At 34.7% G+C, this 13,737-nt stretch overlaps 1 protein-coding gene and 1 long non-coding RNA gene across 4 annotated transcripts in view; both read right to left on the reverse strand.

The window, feature by feature from the left end:
* Window positions 1-13,737, reverse strand: part of LOC123554676 (uncharacterized) — a 121,644-nt gene that overhangs the window by 16,442 nt on the left and 91,465 nt on the right. The gene's annotated exons all lie outside the window — the stretch shown is intronic.
* LOC128549081 (uncharacterized) lies at window positions 881-9,893 on the reverse strand. Its single transcript, XR_008367463.1, has 3 exons — window positions 9,849-9,893; window positions 9,298-9,546; window positions 881-965 (listed from the first exon to the last, which is right to left on the reverse strand). It is a non-coding gene; the product is annotated as an uncharacterized LOC128549081 (long non-coding RNA).

Consider the following 13,737-nt stretch of genomic DNA (forward strand, 5'->3'; position numbering starts at 1 on the left):
CAATCCTATTCTACCTAGTAAATAGCCATAAATAACTTACATTTAAATTCTAAGACGCAAACAACGGAAAAGGTTTTCTACTTTCGTTTTGAAACAAAATGGCCGATCGTCACTGTTATTTTGCAGTGTCTAGACAATTTGGCTTGTTTGAATTTAAATGTAAGTTATTTAAGGCTGTTTTCTAGGTAGAATAGGATTGTTTACTATTTTATAATGCATGATGTGTAATTGCAGCAGGGAAGCTTGCATTGGTACTGAACTGGACATTTTGGTTGTTCCACAGCGTGTCCTAGTAAACCTCCATAGCGTTACGGCAACACATGCACCTTTTCCATATCAGTATATATAGGGAAAAAAAATTTTTTCAAAATTTTTTTTTTTCGTTTTAGGCTTAAAACAGTGTTTTTAATTTTTTTTTTTTTTTTTTTTTACGGGGCGGCTCCCATATGGGCACCAAGACTGGACGGGCACCTGTGGGTGTGACCTCTTGAGTGATGTAATAGACAACAACTCCGGTTCAGTTTTATATCTGTATTGATTCTATCGTAGTATTGTAGTCTTGGTCCTATATCACAAAAACATATAAATACATCTATATAAATAATATTACCACAATATACTCAGAATTATAAATGATAAAAATAATAATAAAACATGGTAAATTAGTGATTACTAGATAGGTTCATCTGACATACCTAACTCACTCTAAATAACCTTATACACATATTCCGAGCAGTCAAATACTTGTAACTGCAACTGGTGTTACAATGCCATAAATAAACTGTTCTGAAATATTACAGTAGTAACAGTACATACAATATTTCCTAAAGATAAGACTGAAATATCAAATGTAAGGAAGACAACTTACAGTGATGTAATGATATCAGTGACCTTCAACAATGTATCTGTCTCACATCTGTGCTTACATACACAATCGCTCTCCGAGCTGTTACTGTGCATCTGTGCTACAAGAACATTAAAATGTTATAGTACATGTGCATAAAAGTACTCATTCTGACAACCGCTGAGCGAATTGCAAATGGCGTCAAAACTTCACCAAGACTTCAAACCGAAATACACCACTAAAACGATAAACATCAAGCTAACTACTATTTCAAAACAATATCTACAAACCTGTATCTTTTACTACATACTGGAATGTGCCTTCTATCATTAGTAATTTCAATAAAAACTAAAATACTCTAAGCTGCTGCTCAAGCTATCAACTCTGCGTGGAAAGTGAACGATTCGCATGATATTGTTCTACTTGACTGATTTCACGCGCTACTTCTTTTACCCAAAACTATTTAACTACCTACATCTACTGTAATATACCATGAAATTACCATAATACACGGTTAGTAAACAATTATAAACGAACAGTAAATAACCAGGTGTTGACCCCGCCACATACTCCTCTCTTCTCGGAAATGGCGTCCCGACATTTAAATCATAAATAAAAAATGTAAAACTATAATACATCATGACATAAATTAGTTCTAATAAGCTTTACAGAAAATATGTTACGACTAACTCTTATTATTTCATTGAACTATATTCCAATGTCTGATTTCAGCATCTGACCAAAAATCTGCAAATGAAGCAAATGTAAGTCAAAGCTAACTTAATTACACTGAAATAAAGATATGACTTTACTTAGATCACATTATGCTAATATTCTCCTTCACCCTGCAACTTCTGTTATACTGAATAATTACATACATGAAATATTATTCAATATCAAAAATTCATAGTAAAACTATGTACAGTGTAAAGCTATTCTATCTAAGCTAGTTCTTATGTAACATCATCTGAAACAAAATTAGATGACAAAGTAATCACGCTTATTGACTATTCTAGGATTTGTTTGCAACTGCCCAACTATATATGGTTCAAGCCAAGCTGGTAATTTCCTGGTCCGCTCTGGTCTCCTTGTTTGTATTTGACCCGTATCTGGGGATTCTGCTTGCGGTCTGTTCCCTGCTGGTTGTTGAACAGTATCGTTCTCATTCAATCTATCATCTGCACCATTTTCACTACTACCATCTGCACTATTTTCACTTCTACCACCTGCTTCAGAGTCATCCTCTGACCCCTCCTCCTCACTTTGATCATCATCATTACTATTATGATCATTTTCCTCATTCTCAGAACTACTTGTATCTCCACTGAATCTTTCTACCGTGTGGTGGGCGTCCCCATGCACACTTGGTTTAAACATAGTTAATATGTATTCCTCTGATTCATCTTGTGTGACGTCACTTTTTTATCAAACTCCGTTCATTTTCAGAACTATTTGTTTGTTTTGTCACTGAAACAATATTCTCTGGTGCTGGTAATACTGCATCTTGTTTCTTTACAATGTCTATTTCCTTATGTAATGTGGCATGCCTGATCTTAGTATCTACTTGAAACAAATGATTTCTGTGCAGGGTTTTCTCAATTCCATCGGGTGACTTGACCACAAACACTGGTATATCCGTATTTGGCTGTCTAACCACTCGTAAAATTGTTCTTCAAATTTGTCAGCCAGCTTGTGTGGGCCATCGAATGCTAGTACTTTTACCATTACTTTGTCTCCTACCTTGATACTTGAAGCTTTGGCTTTCTTATCAAACTGTTGTTTTTGTTTTAATCTTGATTTGTCTGCTATCCTTTCTGCTACTTCATATGACTTTCTAAGTCTTTTTTGTAAGTCACAAATATATTCAGATTGAGTAGTTTCTGTACTGCTGGAATCTGTATGAAATATCAGATCAACTGGGAGCACTGCTTTCCTTCCAAACATGAGTTCAAATGGTGAGATACTTGTACTCGAATGAGGAATAGCATTGTATGCATATACTAGTGGTGCTACAAAACGTTTCCAATCCTGTTTTTCTTCCTTTTCTAATGTCCCAATCATATCTATCAGGCTTCTGTTGAATTTTTCAGTGATTCCATTACACATCGGATGATAAACCGTTGTTCTTAGTTTCTTAATTCCTGAAATGCTACAAAGTTCTTTCATCAGCTGACTTTCAAAGTTTGTGCCTTGGTCTGTTAACAGTTTTGATGGAAATCCATAGTGTAGAATGAAGTTATTGAAAAATGTTTCTGCTGTTGTTTTAGCCGTTTGATTTTTGGTTGGAAAGGCTTGTGCATATTTAGTGAAATGGTCAGTAATTACCAAAACGTTACTAATTCCGCCTCTGCTTGGTTCAAGTTTCAGAAAATCCATGGTCACCATTTCAAGAGGGTATGTGCTTTTTATGTTAACAAGTGGAGCTTTTTGGTTTAATGGACTTTTTCTTTTTAAACATCTCTCACATGTTTTTATCCACTCTTCCGTGTCTGATGTCATACCTGGCCACCAAAATCGTTCTTTAATAACAGCCAATGTTCTTTCCCTTCCTGGATGTCCCAAGTCGTTATGACAACCTTTCAACACATCTTCTTTGAAAACATTTGGTATAACAAGCTGAAGTTTTTTTACATCTTTTTCAGTTACTTCCCTGTACAGGACTCCTCTTTTAAGTGTGAAGTGGTTATAATTCTTTGACATAATAGTGTGAAGTTTGTTCTTCTCAGTCAGTTTCCTTTTTGGTCTTATTTTATCTCTGATTGCAGTGACCCATATTGATATAATGCTGTCGTGTCTTTGAGCTTTACGTATCTCATGTACATCTGTCTGCGTAGTCAAAGTACCAGGTATATCTGCTGCATCCATTATGTCGATTGATGGAGAATATGCTGTTTCATCTATAAATGGTGGTTCTTGAATGTGTCCACAGACTGCTTTGATTACATCTGTTGCTATTTCTACACTGTTACTATCTTTATTGACTGTTGGTAGTCTTGACATAGCATCTGCATCAGTATTGTGTTTGCCAGGCTTGTATACTATGTTGAAGTCATACGATCCTAGAGATGCTAACCATCTATGACCTGTTGCATCGAGTTTTGCTGAACTGAGTACATATGTCAATGGGTTATTGTCTGTTATGACTGTGAACTTGTTACCATACAAGTAATCGTGGTATTTTTCTGTGATAGCCCACTTCATGGCTAGAAATTCTAATTGTGTGTGGGATAGTTTCTTTCTGACTTTGTTAGTGATCTGCTTGCATAACTGATTACACGTAAAATGTTATTCTGTTTTGGTATAGTACTGCTCCTAATCCATCTCCTGAGGCATCTACATGTAGTTCAAAAGGCATTGAATAGTTTGGATATGCGAGTATGGGAGCTGTTGTTAAACATTTTTTCAGACGTTGAAAAGCCTCTTCTTGTTGAACACCCCAAATAAAATTGTTTGTATCTTTAGTTTTCTTTCCACTTCTCTGGTTTTGTATTGGCATTACTTCATACAAGGGTTTGGTAATTTTTGTAAAGTCTTTTATGTATTTCCTGTAAAATCCCACAAATCCGACGAATTGTCTAACTTCCTCTGGATTTTTCGGTGTTGGCCAATGTATAACTTTTTCTACTTTGCCTGGATCTGTAGAAACTCCTTTTTCTGATACAACATATCCAACATATTTAACTTCTGACTGCAAGAAAACACATTTCTGTGGAGCAAGTTTCAAGTTACATTCTCGAAGACGCTGGAATACTATTTCCATTCTTTCAAGATGTTCTTCAAATGAATTTGAGAAAATTATCAGGTCATCTAAATATATTACACAGATTTTCATATTTAGGTCACCCAGACATTCTTCCATCACTCTCTGGTATGTGGCAGGTGAATTGCACAAACCAAATGGTAGCCGATTGTATTCATAAAATCCAAGCGGTCCCACGCAAAAAGCTGTTCTTTCTTTGTGCTGCTCTAAAACCTCTAACTGATGATACCCACTTTTCATATCCATTACAGAATAGTACTTTGCGCCTTTTAGAGTGTCTAAAATGTCCTCAATCCTAGGTAAAGCGTACTGATCACGCAACGTCCTAGAATTCAATAATCTGTAATCTGTACACATTCTGAGGCTGTTATTCTTCTTACGAACTAGTACTACATTGGAAGCATATTGAGAATGTGATTTCCGAATTATACCTGCCGAAAGGAGCTGTTCTAAATGTTGGCGAACTTCGTCTATCATTCCTGGTGGGATTCGTCTATAACGTTGTTTGAATGGTCTTTCATCTGTCAAGTGTATCTCATGTTTAATTCCTGTATAGTGACCGATGTCTTCTTCATTTTTAGAAAAGATATCAATGTGTTTCTTGATGAGCTGTTCTAATCTGCTAGTTTGTGCTTCACTAAGATTAGAATTTTCAATAGTAATTTGTGAGAATATGTCGGTATCCCCGTCAGTGTCAAGTTTGATACTGTCGTCCACCTTCACCGGTTGTAGTTCGCACAGGACTGCCTTTGGAGAGATAGCAACTGTCCTAGTTGTAACATTTGAAACATTGATGTCTATGATGTTGTTATCTTTGTACTTATAGTTAATGAGTACTGGAGAGATGTCGATATCTGATGGTATTACTGAAAACTCACACGCTTCTGTCATGGCACATGTTGGACTGTATTCAAGTTGTTGATCTATATAACCTTTGATGTTGATACTGGAGTTAGGTTTAACTAGCACTGTTTTACTTTCAGCTGATCTAACAATTCCTAGTCTATCTTTGTTTTTTCGCAACTCTCTTTCTCGAATTGTCATGCATCGGAATGCTAAGTACCATGGTGTATGGAGCTTTGCTGACTGTAAGAATCTATCACCATGTTTTGTTTGCAATGTTCAATAAGTTCATTTAGTATGTTTGTACCAATTAATAAAGGAACTTTGGCGCTGTAACTGCTTTCTGGAACGACTAACAGGAGACATTGATGTTTGGTAGAATCGTCTATTCCATTAAATTGTAACTCCACTTCAATAAATCCAAGGTACGGTAACTGTTGTCCGCTAGCACATTCAATCTTTAATATCTGATCTAGCGGCTGTATTTCTAATTAGCTAAGTTCTGTTTGTAAAATGTTTCACTCACTGTGCTCACACATGACCCTGTATCTATCAATGCATCTGATGAAATGTTGTTAACAGTTACTTGTGCTTCATTGCTTTGTCCGACTAAATTGTTTTTGAGACCATCATTTTTATCTTCTTGTTTTTGTTGTCGGCCCAGCATGTGTCTCCTCATCTGGACCCTTCCCAGTTTAAAAAATCTTCTCTTAAATTGCATTGATATTGGTAGTGACCTTTCTGACCGCATCTGTAACATGTTACATTGTCTAAATTTCTTCTTGGTGTTTGTTGTTGTTTCTGTTGTTGCTTTCCATGGTTGCTTGTTACTGTTTTTTGTTGATTTGTTGGTGTTTGGTTGTTATTACGGTTCTCGTCTTTCTGTGAGAATCCTTTTTTGTAGCCTCTACCTCTACTGTATGAATAGTTATATCCTCCCCTATTATATCTGCTGTTGTTATATCTGTATGGTGTATGCTGTTGTAACTGGCTTTGATGCTGTTGTAACTGGTGACTCATAACAGTGAGTTTTTCTGACATAGTAGCCATCATCCCTTTCAAATCTTCCAATTCCTTCTTTGTCTGGTTTTCTCAGTACATGTTGCTCCTTTGCTGATAGTGTTTGTTGTTTTGCACTTCTGTTCTAGATGTTCCTGCTCCATTTTTCGTAACTCTACTCTTAATTTATCAAAGTCATCTATTTTGTCGAACTTGTAACCACAGATATCTTTAAGATCTTTTTTCATGCCTGTCCATAACATTGATTTCAACATATTGTTCATATCTGGTTTTTTAACTAGACCTTTCTCAGCCGCTTTACACAAAATGTCTTCTAGTCGACACGACCATGCAGTTATGTCTTCTGATTCTGTCTGTTTGGCAGCATAAAATTTTGCCAGCAAGCTTTCTCTTGTTTCTACAATTCCATAAACACTTTCAAATTTCTGTAATATTTCTTCTACTGTCACATCAGTTCCTAATCTCATTAGTATTCTTCCAGCTTCTCCACGTAATGAACGTCTTACCGCTTGTAATAGTATATCTGCTTTGTAAGTGCCGCTCTTCATAAGACTTGATACTTCGTACCGCCACTGGTCATAAACAACTTCACCTTTAACTAAAGTGTCTGTATCACCATAGAAAATAGACACTCTTGGTACTTGAGTGTTCAATGTTACTGTTGGGGTAACTGGAATTCCTCCTGATGCGCCGTATTTATGCAACCAATCGTCCAAGTCCTCCTTTGTGTCAGCCTTAGGTTTGATCCCAAGTTCCCTAATTGATTTAATAAGTTGTTTCTCTTCTTCTGTCACTTCGATCGACATCTTGACTGAATAGTAAGTTAAGTTTATGCAGAGTTAATGCTAGAGTCTATTTGACGCTCAGTCTATTATAAAATATTCACACTTCTTTCCACAGTCTCAAGTATGTCGGAGTAACTGCTTCAATCTTTACGCTTGGTTTTCACAAGTTCTATTTGTATTAACTTGATAAATGCTCCTGAACCAAGTTACAAGACTTATTTACGTAATTGCTGACGATCACTAATCATTCAGTGTCTATATTTCAAGTATCTCTTGTATTTAAGTACCTTAATCACCAAGTGTCTTTTGTCACTAACTGCTTGTATTACAAAGTGTCATTTATCACTCTATATTCTGCTACAAGTCTTTTCATTCACAGTCTTTGCACTTCAACTAATTCTACTTCAACTGCTCCCAGGAACGCCAATGTCGTTGCACGGTGAATGTTACGCAATTTCCAACTTTTTGATATAGAATATAGTATTTTCAATTCTTTTCACAATGATTCAGTATGATGAAGTCTGTACATTCACTCGTCTCCTTTGCTTGGTATTCACCAGTTATAATTGCACTGATATTTAAACACAAATGTTGAAATTCTTCTCCAAATTATTATTATTGTGTGATGAAATTCAAATCCTCCAATATAACTTGATGCTTGTTTCACTTTTCCAGAACTTATCATTTGAGTGAATGCAATAGCTCAACCTATCGGTATGTGAGTGAATACAATAGCTCAACTTTAATAAAGGAATCACAGTGTATTCCTTAGATATATTCTAACCCTAATCTAAACTTAAGCATGCATAAACCTGTAATCTGTAACTGTATAGGCTGTAGTACTTCTTCGTAACTGTAACTGGACTTGGTAACAGTAACTTTAACTGTAACTGGTCTTGGTAACTGTAACTTTAACTGTAACTGGTCTTGGTAACTGTAACTGAACGGTAACTGTAGATGTTCTACTCTTGTTATCTGTAATTCCTGAAACTGTTCTAGATTTAACACACTAGCATATTATATATAAATTATTATCAATTAATCATATAAAATGTACTACCTATTCAGAATAATTATAACTTAATTAAATCAAATCTATTTTGTATCTATTTAATGTATATTTACTTTCTAATTTCCACTTGACCGGTTATCTACTCACAGTAGATTATCTGTAACCTCTGCAGTTCTGATAATCAGTTAATAGCTGTTTCATCAAACTCAATGGAACTGGTGGGCTCACACAATCTGTAACTTTGTATTCTGAAAGAAAACTTGTTAGTACTTTTTTTTCCTTAAATCCTACTTGAAAATTTACTTACACTCCTACATCTATAATTACTTAATTCCTGTTTACCTTATATGCTTTAAACCAATTTGAAACTAAATTACTTACTGAAACACTTATGTACCAACCAGACACTAGAGCAACTGTAACGCCAAATATCAATCCCGGTTGTCAGAACAATTACTGTTAGCAAAGTTAAATATAAGCAATTTTAAGTGAAATTCATGCAAACTTACAGTGAGATATTACAAAGCACCTTCACCAAGTGAACATTGTGATTTTAACTGAAACTTACTCACAAAGTCTATTGTTCACCCTTTAAATATTTAAACACTCCAAAAATAAAGTGTTCAATGTAATGCTGCAAAAAATTTTGTAATTCTTTTTCACCTGTTCACTCACCTATGTATAACTGCCAAAAGTTTTTCACTGAATTCAGCCTGTTTTACTTTAACACACTGACTTGTAAAAAATCAGTCAAATATTCTCAAATTGTATATACCTACTTCACAATAACATATTTCACAACATTGAATCTATCATCAAATTTAAACTAAAAATTATTTTATTAAAAATCTAATAAAAATGTATTTAAAATGGTTAAATTATCCTAATTAATTCTAGCACCACTCCTAATGACAATGTCTTATAAACACTCTACAGTTCATTTGTATCCTCTCTAATCTGTTGATAATTCCTCGTTAAGCCGGATTCCTGACATAAAATCTTTAAAGTTACTGTCTAATTCATGAACACTTACTATACACTGTTTAAATTGCCTTATACCGTTTGTCGTCAGCACTAAAGAGAGCAGATTTTCCAAAATGTTTATCGCTAATGCAACATCTACGAGATCCTCTATCCAGTAGTAAACTGGTAGTACCAAGGGCGTCGTCAATCCCTGTTGTTGGGGGCTCCAAAATGTGACCTCTTGAGTGATGTAATAGACAACAACTCCGGTTCAGTTTTATATCTGTATTGATTCTATCGTAGTATTGTAGTCTTGGTCCTATATCACAAAAACATATAAATACATCTATATAAATAATATTACCACAATATACTCAGAATTATAAATGATAAAAATAATAATAAAACACTGGTAAATTAGTGATTACTAGATAGGTTCATCTGACATACCTAACTCACTCTAAATAACCTTATACACATATTCCGAGCAGTCAAATACTTGTAACTGCAACTGGTGTTACAATGCCATAAATAACTGTTCTGAAATATTACAGTAGTAACAGTACATACAATATTTCCTAAAATAAGACTGAAATACCAAATGTAAGGAAGACAACTTACAGTGATGTAATGATATCAGTGACCTTCAACAATGCATATATCTGTTCACATCTGTGCTTACACCCAAAATCGCTCTCCGAGCTGTTACTGTGCTTTCTGTGCTACAAGAACATTAAAATGTTATAGAACATGAGCATTAATATAACCATTCTGACAACCGCTGAGCGAATTGCAAATGGCGTCAAAACTTCACCGAGACTTCAAACCGAAATACACCACTAAACGATAAACATAAAGTAATACTTTTTCCCAAAACAATATCTAAAAACCCTGTATCTTTTACTACATACTGAATTTGTGCCTTCATCATTAGTAATTTCAATAAAAACTAAAATACTCTAAGCTGCTGCTCAAGCTATCAACTTGCGTGGAAATGAACGATTCGCATGATATTGTTCTACTTGACTGATTTCACGCGCTACTTCTTTTACCCAAAAACTATTTAACTACCTACATCTACTGTAATATACCATGAAATTACCATAATACACGGTTAGTAAACAATTATAAACGAACAGTAAATAACCAGGTGTTGACCCCGCCACATTGGGAGAACCTATATAGATTTTCTATAACCTTTATAAATATGTTGCCCAAACAACCGAAACAAAGTAATGGAGTAAATACTTTTGGAAAAGAACTTTGATATTTCCAGAGAGAACATTAAAGTGCCAAATATCCCCCACCACACACACACAGACACAAATAGTCACAGGGTGAGTAAAATTTGCAGCTGATCGGACCGAACCCGAGGCCTTGGAATACCGCACCAATGCCTACGATCAGAGTACCCGGCGCCTAACATTTGCTCTTTTTTGCAGAACAGCAAGTAGCTTACTCACTTGGCTTATCTGAATGATTTTATTATGATCTCATATTCTAAGTTGTCATCCCTCTACAGACAGCGACAGTCCCGAAATATCCTATCATTTTAACTAAACAGCAGGATACTGTGGTCAAATTTGTGAATATTCAGGGACCATCATTATTAGGCGAAAGAGTAAGACAAGGTATATGAAAATACCTATGTTCGATGAAACTGGTACTGTACTCATATTTTTTGAAAGACATTCATCATGAATATGAAGTGCCAGTCTGGGATTTGAACCATGAACTAGGGATTGATAATCTGAATATCTGTAATCCCATCCCAATAATACCCCTCCCTTACTACAGCTCCCAACATTCATAATTTGCCTAAAGATTGTGTGTAACAAATAAGCTGCAGACAGAAAACATTTTGTTCCAGGACGAGGAGGGTGCAGGTCAAAACGTACCCAAAACAAGCCCCAAAGAAAATGGCACTTCTCTAAGCTAACTTGCTTGGGGTTTTTTTCTCAGTGACTATTGACATTTTCATTCAGTAAATTAACAGTATGCCTAGTTTACGTATAGATGATGATTGATGATGAACAAAAAGTAACACCAGAATTTTTTAATCATTACATTTATTGTTTTAGGTGCTCCCATTGGCTGCTTCAAAAACCACTGAAAGCGGATAAGCCGCTTGTGGTGATAATTATATCACCACTGAATTCACTATGCAGGACAGGTTACATCACTTTGTGAGAAGGGATTCTGCATGTTTCCTGAATACCAGTGCAACAAAGTAACTTCATTTGAACAAGGAGCTGAAAATGTGTAAGTTCCTCTTATCTACATAAGTTAACAACTTCGTGTACTTAGAACTTATAACTAAATTTTCCAATTAAGTATGCATTTGTACATACAAAGTCTTCTGCTGTTCTTTACACACAGGTCTAGTGTATTTTTCAATGACAAGACAGTCGGAAAAGGGGTATTGAAGCTAAGCTGAAATCTATAGCTTGACAGATCAGTTACAAATACAGTTAAAGTTGTGCGAAGAACTCCGCATATAAAGACACTTCTGTACATTTTATCATCCAAAGTCACCATAAAAATAGTAAATTTTCCCCTGTTGAAAGAAAACTTACAGCATATACCATTTTGGATTTCCCAGAGTAGCCATTGGCAAGTTTATTGTACATGTTACAGCCTATATTCTTACAAAACTGACATATATTATGGATTCCGAAAAGGGTAAAAAATGATTAAACTTTCAATAACACAAGGTTTAAAATTTTGTAATGTTATATTAGAGAAACGCATTTCATAACAATTGTATCGATAATGTAATGTTTATTATTTGTCATAAGTTATTAATATATGAGTTACATATTCAACAAGTTAAATAAACCATTTAGCAGTATAAATTATTAATATATGAAGTTACATAATACAATGTCATCAACATTATATGAAACATTTTAGCAGCTGAAATTATTAACCCTTATCATGCTGGACATGACTGATTCTGATCTTTGCGGCCAGTGTAGATTATGATCAGCCTGCACATTGTGCAGTCTGATCATGATCTGCATGTTCCGTCATTGTCAGTATTTTTTTGGTAAAAACCCCTTTATCAGTTAATGTACTCTCTAAATTGAAAGATGGACAGTTCTTTATAGAAATTTAGCAGGTAAGGTTATATATGAATTACATATTACAGATTATATATTGAAGTACATATTACAGTTAAAGTTACATATTACAGTTATATATGAAGTTACATAATACAATGTCATCACATTATATGAAACATTTTAGCAGCTGAAATTATTAACCCTTATCATGCTGGACACGACTGATTCTGCATTGCGGCCAGTGTAGATTATGATCAGCCTCTACATCTGTCAGTCTGATCATGATCTGTACTGTTGCCATATGTCAGTATTTTTTTGGTAAAAAACCTTTTAACGTGAATGGTATCTCTGTAAATTGAAAGATGGACAAGTCATTATAGAATTTTAGCAAGGTAAGGTTATATATGAAGTTACATATCACAGTGTCAACATTACATGAAACGTTGCAGCATAAAACAAATTTATTTACTTTGATCAGAACTATCAATATCAATGATATAGTTCAAGGTAACAGCAGAGACTTAAAACAAACTATGGTCCATTATGCTGTTGGAATATGAAACAACTAATAAAACATACACGTTTCATATAGAAAATGTTCTTACATATTTCAGGTCCGACTCAGAGTCTGGTTCAGAAGATGAAACTGTACCTTTTATTTCCAATGCAAGTCTTCAAGATGTCAAGACAGGAAAATTTAAAATATTTACATGCACCCTGAAACTGTTTTTAACAAGGAAGTGGGAAGAATGATGAGAATCCCAGATTTAGAGATCTTGTTTGCTGTACTGTGGTAGATGAATTACATATGATTCAGAATGGTAAATTGATATTACAGTTTTTAGCTTGTGACCAACTGAAAAATATGTAAGTCATTCACTGTAACAATTCATCATCTCACTTGGTTAATTTTATGTGTCATTAACCACTTTGATGAATCTTCCTATCCTAGTATTTTTGGTATATAAGCAGGTATTTCAAACAATAATGGGAATCATAGGGAACTTTACATACTTATCCACTGTGATGATCTACATACACTACATAGGTATTATAACAGTACTTTATCATTACAAATTATGCCTCATTTTCCACTTCTGTATTTATTCAGAGACTACGTGTTGAATAGTTGAGAATGATGTTTCTCGGACAGCTCTTTTAAAACTTGTTTAGTGACCATTTTTTACGTATCAAGTTATTCAATAGAACATGTATATACCATTGCATTAGTAACTTGTTTAAATTTGTTTTAATATTTAAAACTCGAGTGTGAACAGTAACATGTTAGGTAGCTCAGATGTAAGAGCACCCCAGACTAATTGACAATGTTATGGGAGGTCTCGGGTTCGATTCCCGACCTGACAATAATGCTCACATTAACAATCTCTATTTTTATTGCAACTGAGTTATTGATTATATTGTTCATCACAGGGGAACCGAGTTCA

This window comes from Mercenaria mercenaria, chromosome 15, assembly GCF_021730395.1.
Source record: "Mercenaria mercenaria strain notata chromosome 15, MADL_Memer_1, whole genome shotgun sequence".
NCBI classification, from domain to species: Eukaryota; Metazoa; Mollusca; class Bivalvia; order Venerida; family Veneridae; genus Mercenaria; species Mercenaria mercenaria.